The 20,709-nt window shown below is 46.2% G+C and overlaps 1 protein-coding gene across 2 annotated transcripts in view; it reads left to right on the forward strand.

Annotated features, from left to right (window-relative positions):
* Positions 1-758: 758 nt before the first annotated feature.
* Dglucy (D-glutamate cyclase) overlaps positions 759-20,709 on the forward strand; it is a 79,926-nt gene continuing 59,975 nt past the window's right edge. Inside the window, exon 1 of one of the 2 annotated variants that reach the window (XM_051196469.1) lies at positions 759-1,056. The gene's annotated coding sequence lies outside the window, so the exon portion shown is untranslated. Of the gene's footprint in view, positions 1,057-3,454; positions 3,624-20,709 lie in introns of those variants that run through there. The other variant, XM_051196468.1, reaches the window with a different exon arrangement.

Genomic DNA, 20,709 nt, shown 5'->3' on the forward strand with positions numbered 1-20,709 from the left:
CTGCCAATTCTAAAAGAGTTTGAAAGCCCTCAAAGGACCACACGAATCAGAAACATAGAGAGGAGAGGACATCAAGAAGGGTTATGAAATGAATATGGAGCCAAGAGACAGAAAGGTCTGTGTGAGCAGGGTCTGGGGGTTTGGAGTCTGGGGGGGGGGGAGGTCAGGGTATCGTGAGAGGGGTTTGTATCACCTGAGAAGGAAGTCCAGGCCGTCCCAGCCAGGGGGGTAGGTGAAGGGGACAGGCAAAGCGGAGACACCTCTGTCCACAGAGTTACATTTTTCTTATAGAATCACCATGGAGCTTTTTGTGTGAAGTTGGACTTTTAAAAACTTAGTCTTATTATGTGTGGTCACCGAACTGTTTGGTGCCCTCTTAAATTTTGTATGAGGTTCACCCTAGCCTTGGCCCTGGGAAGCAAGTTTGTGCAGACATGGCCAGAGTCCCTGGAGGAAGGGCTGGCTGAGTCTTTAGACTTGACTCTGTGGTCAGTACAAAGGCCACTGAAGGATCTTAAGCAAATAAATGATATAAGCGAAGCACCATTTGAGGATGACTGGAATGAAAGCTGTGGAGAGCTGGGGAAAGAGGGCAGAGAGCAAAGGGCTGTCAGGAAATACAGGCTGAGCCCCAGGCACTGGGCCAGAAGCGGTACAGAAGGATCTGGCTACCCCCTGCCTCCTCCAGGTCTCTGCCTGCCCTGTACCATGTAGAACTCAGCCTTCTCCCGCAGCAGCCAGACTCAGTAACTGCCAGCCTCTTGCCTCCTTCTGTTTTTACTATGACTAATTTGGTGAAAAACAGGAAGTGCTACTGTGACAGTGGCATTATCTGTGGCTAAGAAGTGAACTTCTGAAAATGGCAGACTCTGGGTCCCTTACACACAGCTCACTTGTACAAACACTCCCGTCGGGTGGACCCCGTCCCAGCAGGAACCATTATCTCCTTGGCTCTGACATCAGAAGGGACTCAAGAGCTGCTGTATTCCCAGGACTGGGGACAGGCTGCTTAGCCATCCTACAGGTCCCAGAGGATAGTGAGCATAGCATGTAGGGGTAAGTGGCTGGCAGGTACCACCAGGCACTGGGAAAGTAGGAAGGTTCACAAGGCGGGTACAGGAAGCCCTGCCCTGCCCTCTGCTTTGGGCCTACAGTTGCGCTGCACAAGTCTGGAGACAGAGAAGATCACAGAATAGTAGCCAACAGGCTGGGACTGGTGGTGGTGATGGTGGTGGTGGTGCTATGTGTGGTGTTCATATGGCAGAGAAGGGAAGCTCTCTGGTTATTACATCTTATAAAGGCACTAACACCATCAGAGAAGGGCCTGCCCTCATGATCTCATCTAGCCTTAAGAACTTCCCCCCAATTCCATTGCACTGAAGATTAGTGAAGATTTCAACATAGGGACTTGGGGAAGCAAATTTTCAGCCCAGAACACCATAGGCAAAAATCATTGCTTCTAGAAGGTCCCTATCTAGTTAGGTTGAGAAACACCTTTGAGAGAGAGAGAGAGAGAGAGAGAGAGAGAGAGAGAGAGAGAGAGAGAGAGAGAGAGTCTTGAATTCCTATCACCCATTGAGTCCTTCTAATGACCTTTAAATGGAGAGCATGCAGCTGTTACCAGAATTCAGTGCCTTTCCATCTTTTCCAGGGAGACTTCAGGACAAACTTGCTTGCACCTCTACATTCTCTTGACTTGAGCAATTGCTTCTCTTGCCGAGCATGTTCTGATGCTGAGTGCTGAGCTATTTCTCTCTCTCAGCACTTTTACCTCCATCCCATCCACAGAAGACTCCAACTGTAAATGTTTGGCATTCTTTGCATCTCTGGTCAGCCACACAGTTTTGTTTTCTGGGGTTCTGAATCTCATCTTTGGGTCTGTACAAAAATGGAAAGGGCATGCCTCGGACCTTGGCTATTTGCTCTTTGCAAACTGTCTCCTCCTGAGGGGTACAAGTTAGGAGTGTGCTTACAATTTAGATATCTAATAAAATGTTTTCAAATGATGGCGGCTTAACTGCTTCAAATGTACAACTCGGAGGCATTAGGTACATCCATAGTGTGTTACCACCACCACCACTATCCACTTCCAGACCCTTTCATCCTCTCCACCTGAAGCTCTGTGCCCTTTACATGGTAACTCTACATTTATCCACCTCTCGCTAACTACTGGTTTACTTTGTCCCAGAGACTTTGCCTGATCCGGGTACCTCATCGCAGGTAGCATTCTAACTCCTTTGCCTTGTTTCACTGGCTAATTTCACTTCGTACAATGCCTTTGTCTTTGTTTATTCGGGTTGCTATAACAAAATGCCACAAGCTGCATGGCTTGCAAACAGCAGAAATTTATTTCTCACGGTTCTAGAGATTGGGAAGGCTAAGATCAAGGTGCCAGCTGATTCGACATCCAGTGACAGTCTGTTTTGAGGGGGTACAATAATACAGATGGTATCTTCCCACTGTCTTAACATAACAAAGGGCAAGGGACACCTGTGCCAACCCCTCCAGGAGGAGAAGAAGCTAACCAGATGGAAGAAAAGAGTTGGAAAAGTGACCCAGGAAGAAAAACGTCAAGCCTGGCACCAAAAGGGCCTGTAATGCGCTTTAGTGTAAGATTTGTGCTAGGGTTGGGTATGAAGCTCAAGAGAGAGAGGGAAGGTGAAGCTGCAGGGGCAGGCTAGGACCAGCTGCTGAAGAACCTTGCAAGGTTGGGATTAAGGCCTCATAGCCTTGAACCGAGGGAGAGAAGAATCTGTTCTTCCTTTGTAGGAGGCATCAAAAAAAAAAAAAAACCAAAAATCGCAGGCCCTGCTATTCAAGCATTTTCCGAGTGCCAGAGATCAACTGACCTAGCATTGTGCTTCTGTTATCTCCGTTAAGTCTCAGATGACTGATAAGGACACTGAATGCTAGAGAGCAACTTACCCAAGCTTCACACACACCCCTGTCTAACCCAGCACAGCCCCAGAGCCAGCAGCCGTGATCTGTAGGAGCCTGACTCCCAGATAGGGACCTGCATCCTCACCTGGACCCCAAATGACCCAGTGCTGTCTGACATTTGGACAGCACAGATGGCATTGTCAAAGTCTGGCTTCACATGGGAATCACCAGGGTAGCTGTAAAACTCCTCAGTGCACACAGCGTGTGCCACAAGGTCCACGGCATTAGGATTTCTGGGGCTTCTCCCCTGCTCCATCAGGATTTTTCATTCTTGTGGGTGATGGTGGCCATGTCCCTGCTTTATGCTTCCCTGCTGCCTAGGGAAGGCAAGAAACTCCTGCAAGAGGAACTGCCCTTGGAGGGTTCTTCTAGCCACGAGCAACTCTGTGGCTTTAAGAACCATGGCTGGCACTCTGCCATGGAAGCCACCACCCCAGTACAGGCCTTGCAAGCATTGGCTGCAGGAGGGAAGCTACAGCAGGCTGGCCCAGGCAAGTAGACGGAGCCTGAGCTGGGCAGAACAAGCCGGTGTGGCAGTGGCAGCAGCACCAGGCAGCCCCTGACCTCCTGTGAGTAGACGAAAAGGGATCCTTATGCCTTCCAGAAGGAAGCTCGTTCGTCAAGGCTGAGGAAACAAAGGGAAGAATTGTGTGTCACTCTAGTCCAGACGTCTCAAACCAACAGTAAGTCAGAAGGGAACACAACACAGTTCTCTGCCCCAGGCAACATCCACACACCCTCCCCACCCTCCCCAGGAGTCCAAGGGTTTAAGGACACAGCTCCAGGGGGCTGCAGGCCAAAACCAATTAACAGTCTCTGCTGGAGCCCATCTGGGCCTCCCCTTGGAAAGTCAAGTCTCAGCTCATGACACCTGGAGCGTGCTTCTCTTCCCTCCTGATGGCCTTTCAAGGCATCTTCCCATCCCCAAGAGCACGCGAGAGCAAAAGAAGGGGAAATCTCTGGCTTTGGGCATCTGCCAACTTTGGGTCAGAGCCTGCTAGGGAGGAGGGAAAGAATCTCAGGGGTGGCACGAGGGAGGATGGTCCAGGCCAACACAGACCTAGGATTGTTGGCCAGATAAGCTGGGGGCTTAGAGGTCCCTCCCTCTCTGCCTTCGAGGGATGAGAGCTGCAGGTGAGACAGACCCACACTGAAGTCAGCTCGCTTCTGCCCCCATCGTGGGAGCCAAGGCTGACTTGACACAGGTGACTGTGGCAGCAGGCTTCGGACCCCTGTGTAGCTCAGTGTGGGAGGCAGAGCCCTGTGACCTTGGAGAGTCACAGGGATGTCCATGCCTGTCTGCTGTCCTCTTTCTTATTGTGTGACTAACCTAGAGGTGGCGGTCATCTACCTGACTTCATGAGCATGTGTGGAAAAACCACCCACGTGCTAGGGAGGGCAGGAAAACGGAGATTTACAGTGCTACCACTGATGGACATGGAGGGGAGCGTGTACCTTCATCAAGGATGGGTGATTGAAGCCAGGAGCGAGGGGCAGGAGAGAAGTCTTGGCTAGAAGGGCAGAGGGAAACTGAGGCAGGGTGGACTGAACTGAAAGCTAAAGTGGGCTTGCACGTATTTATGGTGAACAACGTTCGAATTAGCTTTCCATTGTTATGACAAAATACTTGAGACGCTACTTAAGGAAGGAAAGCGAATGTGGGCTTTCAAAGGTCTCATTCGGTCCACAGTCCTTTGACCTGGCTGAAGCACGTGGTTCAGGGAAGCAGCTCAACTCATAGCAGCCAGGAGCAGAGAGAGAAAGAGAAGGGGTAAAGACAAAATTGCCCCTCCTGAGCACCCCCCAACTACCAACTTCCTCCAAAGCCGCCCACTTTCTGTGGCCCCCCCCACACAAGCCCACTGATGAGGTCAGAGGCCACAGGATGCCTTCCTCTCCCGAAGGCCCCAACCCCGAGCACCGCTGCACTGGGATGCAAACCTTCAATGGTGAAACCACATCACCACAACCTAAAAGAGTCAGCTGTGCCTTCTGGCTTGGTCACTGAATTCCAGGAGGTCAGCCGGTGGCTCTTGACCTGGCACGATGTATGCATGTGAGTAAACAAGGAAATTTGGAGAATTTCACAGGCATGTCTGAAAGATCTGCCAACACAGGGCTCTTGTGGTCATTCGAATGGGGGACCTTTACATTCCTTGCGTCACACCTGTTTCTGTACCTGCCAAGTTCCCATGGATATGACAGGTTTCTGCTGTCCTTGGACTTTCTAATAAGGATTCTTTTCTACTGAGAACCTCTGTGTACATATGTATGCACGTGCGTGTGTATGTCTGTGTGTATGCACACATGCATGCACCCGCCAGGTACATGGGTCTGAACCCTTCCAGTTAATTTCAATTAAATCTCCCATCTTCCGTTAAAGATGACAGATGTACAAAGCCAAATGTACCCCTCTCCTTGACAGATTTCACAGCCTTTCTAGGATATCTGCCAAATTGCTAGATGGTATTTGCATTTTAAAAACATTGACTACATTTTGATATTTGGGTTTTAAGGATTTTCCAGCCTGCCTTCAGACAGTTTATCTCTTGTGCCTCGTTTTATAACTTTCAAAGCTTTTCTTCAACATTTGTAAATCCATTTTATCTTTCCATGAGGCCAGTAGCTGGGTTCTTCTCACATGCTCTCTTGGAGGAAACTGACTGACTTATAGAGACATTAAATGACTTGCAGCAGTTAGCATCCAGGCACAGGTCTCTGGAAAACTGAGACTTTTTAAAAAATGTTTTTAAACTTAATTCATTGTATGTGTCATGTGTTTTGCAGCTGGTTCTCTGTATGTCCTGGGGTTGAATCAAGTAGTAGGGCTTGGTTGGCAAGTGCCTTTACCTGCAGAACACTCTTGCTGCCTCTGAACTGCATCTTTCTGACTACATGGTTCTGTACAAAGAGATGCTCTGAAACACAGTGGATGAGGATACCATCTTATTCCAGGATACACAGGTTAGGCTTCAGGTCTGGTCACCCAACAGTAGTGAATCATCAGCTAAAGTATGGCATCTCCCTGTGTACGTCTCCTTTTCTGTAAAATGAGACAAAGCCCCTGCTTAGGAGGTAGGTGTGGATTAAATGAGATAGCATGTGTAAAATGTTTAGAGCTCTGCCTGGCACGTGATAGACTTTCGGTAAACACTGTTCAGCTCTAACTACATCTGTACTGAAAAAGATATTATTAGCTAGGCATAGGTTAAACTGTAACCCGAAGTTCTTAAAATGGTTTTTCTCAGAGGGGAGAGAAGATGATTCATCTTTCACCTAAGAGTTAAGAGGTAGGTGGCAGTGCAGAGTGTGTGGGGGGGGGGGCAGGGGAGGAGAGGGTAGCAATGCTGGTCCTTAGGACCATCCAGGGGCCATATTTCTTCCACCTTCTGGATTCTGTTCACTCACTTTTTCTTCCTTCTGTTCTTGCCTGTAAGAAGAAGGGGAGGGAATAGGGGTGGACAGCCTCCTGAATGATATAATTCAGAGGATGGACAATCCTTTCATATCCCATTGGTCAGCAGCTGGGCACATACCATCACAGGAGAGTCTGAGGAATGTAGACAGACCCTGGCTCTACCGATTAAAGATGCCCACATAAATAGCAGGGTTCTCCTCCTAAAAGATAGAGGGAGAGCTCCGTGTTCCATGTTCCCTTAGATGTGTCCCTTGGAGTTGAATTTGAAGCTCTTATACCGCCTGGGCTCTGCTTCTTGCCTGCTGGAGGTCTGTTTGACCTCTAGGGTTTTCTTTAGAAAATCTAGGGCTAGCTCTGGGCTCCAGTGTTCTGGGTGAAGCCTCTAGCAGCGGTGAGATGATCGCCTGTCAGCTGGTCAGGCTGCCCACAGCTGTCCAACCTGTGCTCTTCATAACCAGGTGTCCCAGCAACAGGGGCACTGGGCTTTGAAGTATGCTTGCTTTTCTGGATCATGTAGCAACTTCCCTTGTCTCTAGAGAGACACTGTTTTGTGATCTTGGACCTTAGGTGGCTGATGAAGAATGGGTATCCTCTCTGCTGCCTTGGGGTCTATCTTTGTCTCTGTTGTAGAGGGGACTTCTCCACATTTCACCTGGATTTTCTACAAGGTTCAACAACTGAGGTGCTCTGGTTATATAGGTGTCCCCCAATGGTCCACATGTCAAAGGCTTGGTCACAAGCCTGTGATGACAGTGGGAGACGATAGAAGCTTGAAGAGGTAGGGCCTGGTGGAAGGCAGTTAGGTCACGGAAGGCATCCCTTTGAAGGGAATATTTGGATCTTATCACTCCTCTCCTCCTTTGTTTCCCAACTGCTATGAGGGGAGTGCTTTTTCTGTTGTATGCTCCTAACTCAATGTTCTGTCCCTACAGGCCCAAAGGCAATCCCTCTGAAACATTTGGGTATTTGCTACAGTCACAGAAAGCTAATGCATAGCAGCTCCCTTGTCTGCTAGTGGAATGGGCAGTGATGAGGGCCTGATCCTCTGTAATTCTTGAATTCACTCTCCATACTTACCTGAAATCAGTAAGTCAAGAAAGGGCTTAACTTGGCTCAGTGAAAGGATACGAAGGGATGAATATGTCAGTGTTCTGTCTCATTATTGTCCAGAACTAAGACTGGGAATGAACACAAACATCTCAGGAGAGCTCAGGGACAGAGAATTTGCTTTGATGAACAGTGTTAACATAAAATGAAGGAAACATATTTGCTGAGTGCCAACTATGCACCAGACACCTACTAAATGTGTAGTTAAGATATTGAATCATGAACCTTGGACCTGATAGAGCTTTGCAGAGATATACACGTTAATCTTCTCAGTTCACCCTGATAAGCTCTACAGAGCATGGGTTTTTCATATTTTATAGACAAAAAAAAGTTTAAGCTCAGAAAGAATTATGGTGGGGCTGGATTTGAACCATGTGTCTGATCCTTCACACCCCAGATGTTACCATTATTACCTCCTCTGCAGCTGGTCACTTTCTTTGTTGAAGACAGAATCTATCTCATACATCGAATGACCATGGCCACTCGGCTAAGCACCTGGACCAGTGATAACTGTTAAATGAAGGAGGGGATTTCCTGTGGCCACTTTTCTTCTCTATCCTGTAGCCCCCGCTACCCACTTTTGTCTATTTGCCTTTGTATCCAAACCCATCCAGTTGAGGCTCGCATCTGGACTTCCCTTTCCCCAAGGGTGCTAATGATGCTGGAGGGACTTGCTTTACCATGAGTTCTTTGGACTCTTAACAGTCTGGTCCCTGAGGCTGCCTAGAAACCCTTCCAGTTGTCACTAGACAGTTCCCTGTCCCTAGGCATCATCACCTCCTCCTGATTGTTCTTTTTTCCCTCACTCCTTTCTCAGACCTCATTGTCACTGGCACAGAATAGATCCTGAGCATTGACATACCTGAACAGCACTGAAGCTGTAGGGAATATGAGGTGCCAAGGTCCACCCTGTCGGCCACTCCAACTTCTTTCCTCTTTTCATCTTTCCCATGCTAGGGAGAGGTGTGATCCTGCCAGGGCCGCCCCGTCTCTCCTGGAACCTCCCTCCACCATTGTACTCTGTCCGTCTGTCCATCAGTCCATCCATCTGTCCACCCACCCACCCATCCATCTATCTCATGCCTTGAGCCTATGCGCTAACATTGCACTCTCTGCTGTCTAACTCAAACTCTTGTCTGAAAAAGGCCACATGCTTGTGTTTCACACTAACTTCCCTCCTTTCCTTCACAGCCAAACTTCTTGAAAGAATTCTCTGCACTGGCTATCTATGCTGCCTCCCACTCAACCCATTGCCCATTCCCATCTGGTTTCTGTCTCCCTGACCTACCTGCCTTTGCTGATGTCATTAACCAGGTCTCCAGGTCACTTGAAGCTCTTCTTTGGCCTGATTGCATCTTTCTGGGACGTCTACTCTATCTTGATAGACACATTTCCCATTTCCTTTACAGAGATTCCTGTTTGTCTCTCCCAAGAGCCCATGAGACTCTGTCCCACCCACTGTCCTTCTTGACCTCTGCTCTGCCCCTGGTATCTAATACCACTTGGTGAGAGCTGATGGCTTCCAGCTTTCCCTCCTCCGTGCAGATCAGCTCCCTGGAATCTGATGCTCAATGCCCAGCCTCTGAGTAGCTCTGCACGGGGATGTCACATGGGTTCCTCCTGTTTAGCTTATGAAAGCCAGACTCATTATTTTCTTCCAATGTTTGCCTTCTTAAGCCCCTTCTTTTTTGCAAGTGCCTGTTGCCTGTTTCAGGGAAAGGAAATCTAATCACTCTAGTGGATTCCTCTTTCTCATTGTGTCTTTGCATTCCATCAGACCTCACACCTGCTGAGTCTACCTTTCCCAGTGCCTTGAACCCTTGCTTCCTTTCATTCCTCTGCCACTGGGAATGTCCTGATTGCTTTGAACAAGTCACACAACTGTGGTAAGTATCCTCAAGGACCTTCTTCACTTTTAATCCAAGTAGTGGCTGGACGGTTGCTCTGAGGATAGCTGATCGAATCTTCCTACTCTGTGCTCCCAGAGTTCTCCCAATGGTGTTAGACATTTTTCTCCTTGCTGTTACAAAATGCCTGGTAGATGCAGTTCCGGTGGGGAAAGGTTTATGTGGGCTCACAGGTTCAGGGAAATTTGGTCCATCGTGATGGGGGAATCACGGTGGCAGAAATAGCTCAGCCCATGGAGGTGGAAGAATAGGCAACTAATCACACCATGGCAGCAATCAGGGCACGGGATGCTACACTCAAAGTGGAGATAGATCGAACCTTCAAAGGCCTACCTACTTCCATCGACCCATTTTCTATCCAGGCCTGTCTCATAAAGATTCCACAATGTCCTGAAACAGTGTCACTAGCTCCCGAGTTCCTCAAAAAATCCAGGAACCTGTGGGAGACGTTTTAGATCCAAAGCCTGGAGTCAGTGAAGTTCCCATTACTTTAACCATATGACCCTCTGATCGGTCTCATTGACCTTTCCAGTCCCTACTGACATGGTGCCCACCACTTGGGATGCCAACCTATCTCCTAGTGCTCAATTCTATCAAAACTCAACTTATGCACCATCTCCCTGATACCACAGCTACTTGGGACTCTCTGTCTCTGTCTGTCTGTCTGTGTTTCTGTGTGTGTGTGTGTGTGTGTGTGTGTGTGTGTGTGTGTGTGTGTAACAGAGAGAGAGAGAGAGAGAGAGAGAGAGTCCTTATGTAGCTCAGGGTGGCCTTGAACTCTTGAACTCCATCCTCTGCCTCCTGAGTGCTGGGAGCAGAGCCATGTGCCACACCTGATGTTCATCTTACTTGGACTTGTTATTTCCTTATTAGCAGCCCATGCACACATGTGGAGGCTGCTTTATGAGGGGAAAAAGAAATTAGCTATATTTTTCAGAACCTTGTCACTCAAAAGCCCGATGTATCACATTGTGACACCCCATAGCATTCATAGCATATTTCTATCCTTTTTATTTTATTTCACTGTTTTTGTTTTGTCTTTTTGAGACATCTTTTATAGTCCATGTGACCTAGAACTTGCTTTGTAGCTGAGGATGACATTACACTCTTTCTTAATCCTCCTGCCTTCATCTCCCAAGTGCTAGAATTGTAGGCATGAGCCACCACACTTGGCTGTTTCCGACTTTCAAGCAGAGCATCACTTGGCTTTTAAGTATTCTTTTAGAGCTACACGGACAGCTAGCAGAGAGCATCATCTCCTCCCTGTGCCTCTTCTCTCTGAGAGCCCCATTCACAGCATCATTGCCTTCAATCTGTTGGCTTCTTCCTCAGGTCAGCTGTTTCCATGGAGTGATAGAAACGATCACTGGTAGCTCTTGCTTACATTGTCTTTGCAGATAACAACTTCAAAGACATGGAATATTATTTCCCTAAAGCTACACATGGAGAGAGACTCCAGGGATCATGCGATTATATCTTAATAAAACATAGCTCTTTTGACGGGGGATGTCCTTCTGTGTATGTTTCTCTTATTGGTTGATGAATAAAACACTAATAGACCAGTAGCCAGGTAGAAAGTACAGGTGGGACTATGAGAGGAAGGAGTAAGGAGAGAGAGGGAAGTCAAGGGAAAGACACCATATGGAGACCTGGCGTTCTCTGGCAAGATAAGGCCATGTAGAAATACATAGATTAGTAGTTATGGGATAATAATTAAGAGAGAGCTAGCCAGTAAGAAGCCCTAGTCACCAGCCAACAGTTTATAATTAATATATGTCTTTGTGTGTTTATTTGGGCCAATCAGCTGTGGGACCAGGAGGGAAAGAAACTCCAGCTACAAAATGGCACCCAATATGGGGCACGAACCCACAACCCTGAGATGAAGAGTCTCAGAAACTCTAGCTACACCCAGGGGCTGAGGGTACAGATCAGTGGTAGACCACTTGCTTAGCATGCAGGAAGCCCTGGGTTGAATCCTGGGCACTGGGGCTAGGTGTGTGTGTGGGTGGGACTTATCATCTTCATCAGGAAGGGTTATTTTGATTGATCATCTAGGTCTGAAATACAGACTGAAATAACAGCTCCACCAGGGATGAGAAAGGACAGTCTTAAACCTTTTGGGTGGGGTTGGCAAGATGGCTCAGAGAGCAAAGGTGCCTGCCACCAAGCCTGAAAACCTGAGCTCGATCCCTAGGACCTACATGGTAGAAAGAAAGAACCAACTCCTGAAAGTTGCCCTCTGACTTCCACACGTGTGCAATCAAGTAATATTTTAAATCTCTGGACATGTACAGCTTCTTTGGGCTGCCATACATCACATGTCCCACCACAAATACCAGAAGTGTGTCAGCTAGATCTTCTGGAAGGCAGGAGCGCTAAATCTGAGAGTCGGCAGAACCATACACCCTCTGCAGGCTTCTGGAACATTCTTTTTGACCTGTCCTGGCTTTGGTGCCCCAGGCTGTCCTTGCTACCCTGGCTTAGGGCCTCACTGCCACCTCTCCTCCTTCACAGGCCACCCCTTTTGTGTTTCTCCTGCTCTTTGTCAACTCTTCCTTCATACATCTTGCCACTGGACTTGGGACCACTTGGTTGGCTCACAGGGATCTCATTTCAAGAGTCTTCATGCAATTGTATCTACAAACACCCTTTTTCCATAGAAGGTCATGTTCACAGGGACCCGCGTTTTCTAGCTACACACTTCTGGAATTGTACTTCCCAACATGGTCCAAGTTACAAAGTTAGCTGGTATGTATTCTTCTTGGTTGGGTATGGCTATTTCTCTTAATCTATCCATTAGTTGCTAATGGCAAATGCAAATACATGCAGCATTTGACACAGAGACAAATAGGAGACTGTTATAAAAATCCAGTTGCGGTTGGTGATGGAGTGGGGAGGAAAGGGCAAGCTGCTGTCACTCACAGAGTGGCCTATTGCAGAGGTGTGCCAAGGGACGTCTTAGTGTCTGCTAAAGAACGAGTCCCTTCATCAACCAGAGGATGCTGGACAGTGCTCTGCAGGACACTTCCCTTACCCCTGCTCTCAGAGGGGGACATAGTGAGAATATCCCCTCTAGAGACTATTGAGTCTAGCATCTATTTTCGGATGTAAAATCTGGGGTTAGCCTCTAGTAGTTGAACAATCTTTTACCGTAGGTGGCTTGTCTGGGGTCCCTCAGGCAAGATGGCTCTCTGACACTCAGTTGCAGAAAGGTTCTTTTTCTGAAAACTCCAAGGGCTGTCAAGCAGAGCCAGAAGCCTTGGCAAGCCACAGCCGGGAATCTGGACTCTGTCCTTGCCATATCTCCTGGCTCATTTCCTACACTCTGCCCTCCCCCAGCCTCGCTTGCACTGTAGCCTCTTGGCCTCTACCCTGGACATGTTGAGCTGAGGGGTGTGGTGGGGCTGATCCATCTGGCCCTCCTGCTGTCTCCAGCAGCTGCTGTTTGAGTGTGGGGAAGGGGGGCCAGGGAAGAAGGCCTCCGGGTCTGTCCTGCCCCCCCCCCACTGTGCTGTCCTTCTTGCTTGCCCTGGGAGCCTGGGACGGGCAATTAGACTTTTGCAATCCTGAAATGTGATTTCCTAGTTCTTGGTTCAGTTGGTTAACTGGCTCCGGGCAGAAAGACGAGCTCCTAGCTGTGGCCCCTTTCCCCGTTTTGCAGAAGGTCAGCTGGGACCGAGGAGATTGAGGAGTGTCTCTTTTTCTTTTTTAATATTTTATTTGTGTGTACAAGTGTTTTCACAAGTGTGTGTGTACCTGCTTGAGTATGCACGTACACACACACACACACACACACACACACACACACACACACACGTGCATATTTATGTGCCGGTTTTCATGGAAGCCAGGTCAACCTCAGGTATAGTTCCTCAGAGGTAGTCTACACCGTGTTTTGAGACAGGGTCTGTCACTGGGACCTGTGACTCACCAATAGCTGGCCATCAAGTCCCAGGACTCCTCTTCTCTCAACCTCCCCACTCTGGGATTGCTAACATGCTACCATGCCCAGTTTTTTCATGGGTGCTGGGGGTCGGACTCAGTTGTTTACCAGCTAAGGCATCTCCCCAGCCCCAAGACTATTATTTCTTCATAGCACAGGCTGAAGAAGTGGCCTGAATATATTATCCAGCTATCTCCTCCTCCTCTTTAGAAGTTGTCTATATTTGTAGGCTCTCTGCACATGATCACAGCAGAGATTCCAGCTACTTTGTAACCTAGCAGCTACGGATAATACATATTAACAATTTTCAGTGTAAAGCTCAGAGGCATTGAACTATCCATATTATTTTGCAACAATATCATCATCATCCTCCTCCAGAACTTTTTCCTCATCTCAGATGAAAACTCTCCCTTATCTTATCCCTGTTCCTTTACCAGCTACTGGGAACCCCCGCTCTGATACACTTACTATCTTTGTGAATTTAACTCACTCAGATTCTTCACATAAATGAAACCATAAAACATTTGTCTTATATCTGGCTTCATTTACAGTGGCTTTCGTAATGTCTTCAAGACATATCTGTACTACAGCATGTGCAAGAATCTCACTCCTTTTTGAATATTATTGCATTATAAGTATATAATAAGTATGTTTGTTTATTTGTGGTCCATCAGTATTATTTGGGTTGCTTCTGCCTTTGGGCCAGAGTGAATGATGCTGCTGAGAACACAGGTGCATCAAAATGCAGTGAATTTCCTGCTCGCCATGCTTTGGGGCTTGCTGGATACGTGGACATTCCTTGTTTGATTTTTTTGAAGAGGAGCCATTTGATCTTCAAGGAGGCGCCACCATTTCGCATTCACAGCAGGGATGTTCAGGGGTCTACCTTTTGCTAAATCTCAGCCCAACTAGTATCTCTGCTTTTGTTTTCTTTTTTGTTTGCTTTTGTTTCTCTCGATAGACTCCCAATTATATCCTTGTGTTCGATTTGCACTCTGTAATGGTTTGTAGTGCCAGCCCTTTGCGATAGCTCATTGATTTATAATTTCCTTTGGAGAAAGATTTATTTAAGCCCCTTGCCCATGGTTTAACTGGGTTATTCATGTGCTGTTCTTGAGTGGTGGGAGTTTACATTTGCTCATTCTTAGTCACTGTGGTTCCACAAATCTGAAGATTTAGTTGAGAGTGTGTCTCCTAACACACGCGCTTGGGGTTTTGTGGTTGTTTAGAAGTGACACAACATTTCCCAGCCCTTTACTCTTCCATATGTATGCTGGAATCAGACTCGGGCATAGTGGCACACACCTGTAGCCTCATTTACTGGAGAGTCCATGAGTGTAAGGTCAGCCTGGCAGTAGCAAGATCCTATCTCAAAAATAAATTTGCATGGGTTTGTTGAGTTCTTTTAAAATAAAATAATAAAACATTTCCAAGCTGGGGATATTGCTCTGTTGGTAAAGTGTTTGCTAGGAAAGTGTGAGTACCTGAGTTCATGTCCCAGAACCCATAGGAAAAAAGGGGGTACATATAATCCCAGTACTGAGGGGGTGGAGTAGGTGGATTCCTGGAGCTCAATGGCCAGCTGGCCTGGCTTCTTGGTGAGCACCAGCCTAGGGAGATACCCTGCCTCAATAAAAAGGTGGAAGGGGCTTTCCCGCCAGCCTGGTCCCAAAGCCACATCAGCCCCAAATAACACACAGAGACACTGTATTAGATATAAAGCTGTTGGCCTGTTACTAGTGTTTCTTATTGGCTAGCTCTGTCTTAAATATTAACCCATTTCTATTAATCTAAGTATTTCCACATGGTCTTATCTTACCAGAGAGAGGGTCTGGACCTGTGCTCTCTCAAGTCTCTACATCTTGAACCTCCTACTACATCTCCCAGAATCCTCCTTGTCCCATCTATGTTGCCTTCCTATTTGCCAACAGTGCTTTATTCATCAACCAATAAGAAACATATTTACAGAATGACATCTCCCATCATGAGGCTGAGAGAAAATCCTCAACATCGTCCTCTTGCCTTCTTGTGCACATGTGCCTGTATGCATACATGAATAAACACAAAAACACACTTATACATCACACACACACACACACACACACATGCACACGCACACACACACACACACACACACACACACACATGCTAGGACTTTGTTTGAAAAAGCTCAGAATGTATGTGCCAATTTAGAGAAAAGTGGCGTGTCTGTGACACCGAGTCCTTCTGTCATAAACAGAACTTTGTCTGCATCTGTTGTGCTTTAAGTTTTTTTAGTAAAGGTCTCCATAATAGGATTTCACATGTTTTCTCAGATTTACATCTGTGTGTTTGATTTTGTCTGTGCTTCAGTGGCCTCAGGCTCTCCTGGTTTAGGGCTCACTTTCCTCTCACCTCCTTCACAGACCCAACACCTTTGTGTTTCTTCTATCCCTTGTCTTTTCTTTCTGCACAGAAAAAGAAATAAAGTACTTGTTGATAAAATGACAAGAAGACTCTTGAGATAAGATCACTGTGGATCAACTGAGTGGCCTGAAGTCCAAAGGCAACATCTAGGAAGGTTTTAAGGTTGTCCTTTCCCATCCCTGGTGGGACTTTGAGTCTATATTTCAGACCTAGGTGGTCAATCAAAATATATAACCCTTCCCCTTCTCATGAGAATGCAGTGCCCCCCTCCACCCTCTGCCCAGTGCTGGGGATTGAACCCAGGGCTTTCCACATGCTAAGTAAGTGCTCTCCCACTGAGTTGTACCCTCAGCCCCAGAACTGTGTGGTTGGTTCTTTTTTTTGGGGGGGAGGATTAAGGGGTGACCACATGATCCCTGGAGTTTCTCTATGTGTAGCTGTAGTGAAATAATATTCCATGTCTTTGAAATTGTTATCTGCAAGCAAGAGCTACTACCAGTGGTAATGTCTGTCACCCCCACAGAAGAAACTATGACTGTAGAGAGTACCCAATACTATCTACAACTAAGTCATCAAAATTCACAATAGAATTCAGAAAATTTTTTGATGTAAAAATCAGTCCATGCAAGTCAATTGCATGTTCATTTACTATAGTTAGAAAATACAAGTTTACAAGGTACCAAAGCTGGAACAGATCAGAAAAAGAATGCTCCAGAAGCCTGCAGAGGGTGTGTGGTTCTCCTGACTCTTCTATTTAGAGGTGCTGTCTTCTACTATTTCTAGCTAACACATTTCTGGTGTTTTCAATGTGACATGTGATGTGTGGCAGTCCAACGAGGCTATACGTGCCCAGAAGATTTTTTATGTCTTTGATTTATTTATTTGTGTGTACACAAGCCACAGCACATGTGTGGAAGTCAGAGGACAACTTTCAGGAATTGGTTCTCTTTTCAACATGGGGGCCCTAGGGATCAAACTCAGGTTGTCAGCTTAGTGACAGGGACCTTTGCTTGTTGAGCCATCTAGCCAGCCCCACCCTGGAGGTTTGTGACAGGGTCTTTCATTGGGATCCGGGACTCTGACTGGTTGGCCAACAAGTCCTGTCTCCACCTTCCCAGTGCTGGGATTACAAGCATACGCCAGCACACCCAGCTTTTTGTATGTGGGTTTGGAGGATCTCATACTTGCCAGGCAAGCAAGTTACAACTGTGTTATCTTCCCAGCCCTCCCCACTGTTATGATTTTGATAAGTCTGTGTGCTCCTAATTGAATTCAGTAGGTTCAAAGGCCGTAACTTTTTATTAGTACAATTAAATTATTCATCATCTTGCACCTCATGGCTGTGCCGGACAGGTGGTAGTTATGTAGTCCCACAAATGAGATGAGGGTACTTCTGTTTTAGTGCCTACATGCAGGGGGGAATAGCTCAGAGGAATTTGCTGCTTTACACAAAATGGGGCAACTAAGCGCAGTGATGGACAGCCAGAATGCCACGGTTCTACGGCAAGTCGGGAGAGAGTACAGTCTGTTCCTCACAACCGCTTGGGTGCCCTTTACCCAGCTGATAAAACTGAGGTCCAAAGTCCGTAAGGGTAATGGCAGGACTGCTTGGATTTTAGTCCATGTTCATCTTGTCTAAATGTGTGGGGCTTTTGCTGAACCAAGAGAGAAAAGTATGTGTGGGGGTCTGTATATATTCATTCTTGTGTGTGTGTCTGTGTTCATTCTTGTGTGTGAGTGTGTTTCCATTCATGTGTGTGTGTGTGTTGTGTGTGTGTGTGTCCATTCTTGTGTGAGTGTATGTGAATACATTCTGTGTGTGTGTGTCCATTCTTGTGTGTGTATGTATGAGTGTGTATCCATTCTTGTGTGTTTGTGTCCTTTCTTGTGTGAGTGTGTGTGAATACATTCTGTGTGTGTGTGTGTGTGTGTGTGTGTATATGTGTGTGTCCATCCTTGTATGTGAGTGTGGGTACTTAGAGGACAACCTTATGCGTTAGTCCTCTGTTTCTACCTTGACTGAATCAGGGTCTCTCTTTTGTTGTTCACCATGCTATGTCAGACTATCCTTCTTATTATAGCAGTGGTCCTCAACCTGTGGTTCTCAACTCTGTTGGGGTTGAACGACCCTTTCATAAGAGTTACCAAGACTATCAGAAGGCATAAATATTTTCATTTGAATTCATAATAAAGTTACTGTTATGAAGTAACAACGGAAATAATTGTATGGTTGGGGTCACCACAACATGAGGAACTGTACTTAAGAGTTAGGAAGGCTGAGGACCACTGGCACTATAGGAATGTGGGGATTATAAACACACACCACTGCTCCCAGGTTTACAGGTAAAATTCTAACGATTCAAAGTCAGGCCATCACTTTCGCAGCCAGCCCTTTCCCCATTGAGCCATCTCCCCAGCCCCTAAACATGCTCTTAAATGCTACCCATCTCTGTGATTCTGCAGCAAAGATGGCACAGAGCCAGAAATACACGTTTAGCAACAGCTCCAGGATTCTGATTCGGGCATCAAGCCATACTTTGAAAACTGTGCTTCCCGTAAAGAGAAACTGAAATGCTTCTCACACAAAGATGAAAGTATTCAACAGCAGAAAACCCCTGGGATGGAAGCCAGGTATAATTGTGTTCATATCAATATGCCAGCATCCCAAAGGCTGAGGCAGGAGGATCGGGAGTTTGAGGTTAGTCTGAGCTACATAGGAGTAAATCTTGTCTCAGAAACATACACACAAATATATATTTTTAAATAATCTTTACTCTTCATATTTGAGGATAAAAGGCTTATGAAATGAAAACACATCTCATCTGTTCCTATCCCTTAGGGATGAGTAATCCTACCTAAACCCCGGATAAGTTGAACTCATTGAGCTTGCCCAAGGAGGCATGGCTCTTCTCCTTGCTAACAAAGAACCTTGAGCAAACGCATATTGGTAACTTGATGGTGTGTGTGTGTGAGAGAGAGAGAGAGAAAGAGAGAGAGAGAGGAAGAGAGAAAGAGGAGAGAGAGAATGATATGTGTGTAGGTATGTAAGATAACAGTTTTAGTAGAGTAATTTCTCTCTTATCTTTGTTTGGGTTTCTTGAGTCAAACTAAAGTCTTGGGCTTGCAGAGCAAGCATCTTTACCAACTGAGCCATCTTGCCAGCCCATGGTTTAGATGTTTTTGAGGCAGGGTTTTATGTGTTTCACTCTGGCCTCAAACTAGAGCTCGCTATGTTCAAGGATGACCTTGAATCTTCCTCCTGAGTGCTGGGATTCTATAACACACTAGATGCTAGTAAATGTTCCAAAGAACCATTTCATACCTTAATTGAAAATACATTCTGAGATCCTGGAAAATCCTTTTCTGCTCTTTAATAAGTCAAAGCTAATGCCCAAGTTGTTAGATCTAGAAGTGTCCGTGGCTTGCTAGGCAGAGACCAAAGGAAAAGGGCTTAGTTGTCACCTAAACACAGTGAACTTGGATGTGAAACAAAGCGGCTCCAACTGCAAACACTCACTGGACTGCCTTGGCTTTTCAGAAGCAAATTTATGCTTGGCAAGGAATGAAATGAAAACTTCTCCCCACCTGGTAGGCAGTGTTTTCTTGAGCTTCTGTAGTTTACATTGGCTCCTGGGAAAGGTTGGCCATCGCCCATAGGTCAGGGAAGATATATGCATTCAAGGGCCAGCCACTGGCCTGTGATCAACACATGAGATTTAATGGGATAAGACCATGCCTAGCATTGCTTCTGGGTTGTTTGACTTTAATCTCCTGACAAACCTAGGGAGGTGTTGAGATTATATATTTATTTGATAAATGAAGAGACTGAGACACAACTTTACAAAGGTATTCTGTGAGGGCCCACTGTGCTCTGAGTTTGGTCTTCTATATAGAAATTTCTTCTAGGGCCAACAGATTCCTCCACTCATTGACCTTCACAAAATACAAGAACAAAAACCATAAAAAGAACAAAGTCAATGGCCCTTAGGTCTAAGAAAAATGAAAATACAATGTACTATTTAGACTTGGGTCTAATAATAATAAAAATACAAAGAACTAAAAATTACATCTGCCAATCACCTAGCCTGGTGCTTGGTGGTTTTTTTTTTTTTTTTTTTCAAGTCCTCAGCAGTCAGATTGGGGAAAATTCTAGTTATCGTACCTCCATGTGCCATTTGATTTGAAGAGCAGTTGAGGAAACCATCAGGAATGATCTCTGGTCTCTACACAACATGAACACCCTCCCCTACACACATACAAATAAGAACATAAGACACACATTTAGAAAAACTAACTTTGGCCATTGGAAGTTCAAAGTAGGTAGAAAAATAGAACCTTGGGATCAAGAAACATATTCATCAGCTGGGGAGTTGAAACAACATCCTAATGTAAAAAGAGGTCCAGGGAGATGGTTCTGTTTGGCAAGTCCATCCTGAGCAAGCATGAGAACCCTCGTTCAAATCTCCTGCACCTGTGTACAAAATGGATGCAGCAGTCTACTCCTGTAACCTACAGGCTAGGGATACTGAGGCAGGAGGATCCCTGAAGTTCACTGGTCAGGCAGTTTAGTAGAATCAGTGAGCTCTAGGTGCAGTGAGAAACCCTGTCTCAAGATGATGATGGTGATGGTGGTGGTGTGAAAATCAGTCGAAGAAGACACCAGAAGTGACCTCTGGTCTCCACATATCATGTACACATAAGTAATGTGTACCCACTACACATATGTAAATAAGCATACAACATACATTTAGAAAAAGAAACCTATAAATTCACAAGGGCTGCTTTCCAAATCTGACCTTAACAAATTTTAAATGTGTAGCTGTAGAGGAAATGTTTCAGTTCCTTTGGGACTTCAGAGTCCTCATAAGGCAAATGGAGACACTGCCAATCTCCAGCCTCACTGAGGTGTTGCATGTGTGTGTGGGTGTGTGTATACTTGTGTGTGCAAGTGGTCAGGAGGACGTGCACTCACGCACAAGCACGTGGAG

Source organism: Phodopus roborovskii, unplaced genomic scaffold, assembly GCF_943737965.1.
Source record: "Phodopus roborovskii unplaced genomic scaffold, PHOROB, whole genome shotgun sequence".
Lineage (NCBI taxonomy): Eukaryota > Metazoa > Chordata > Mammalia > Rodentia > Cricetidae > Phodopus > Phodopus roborovskii.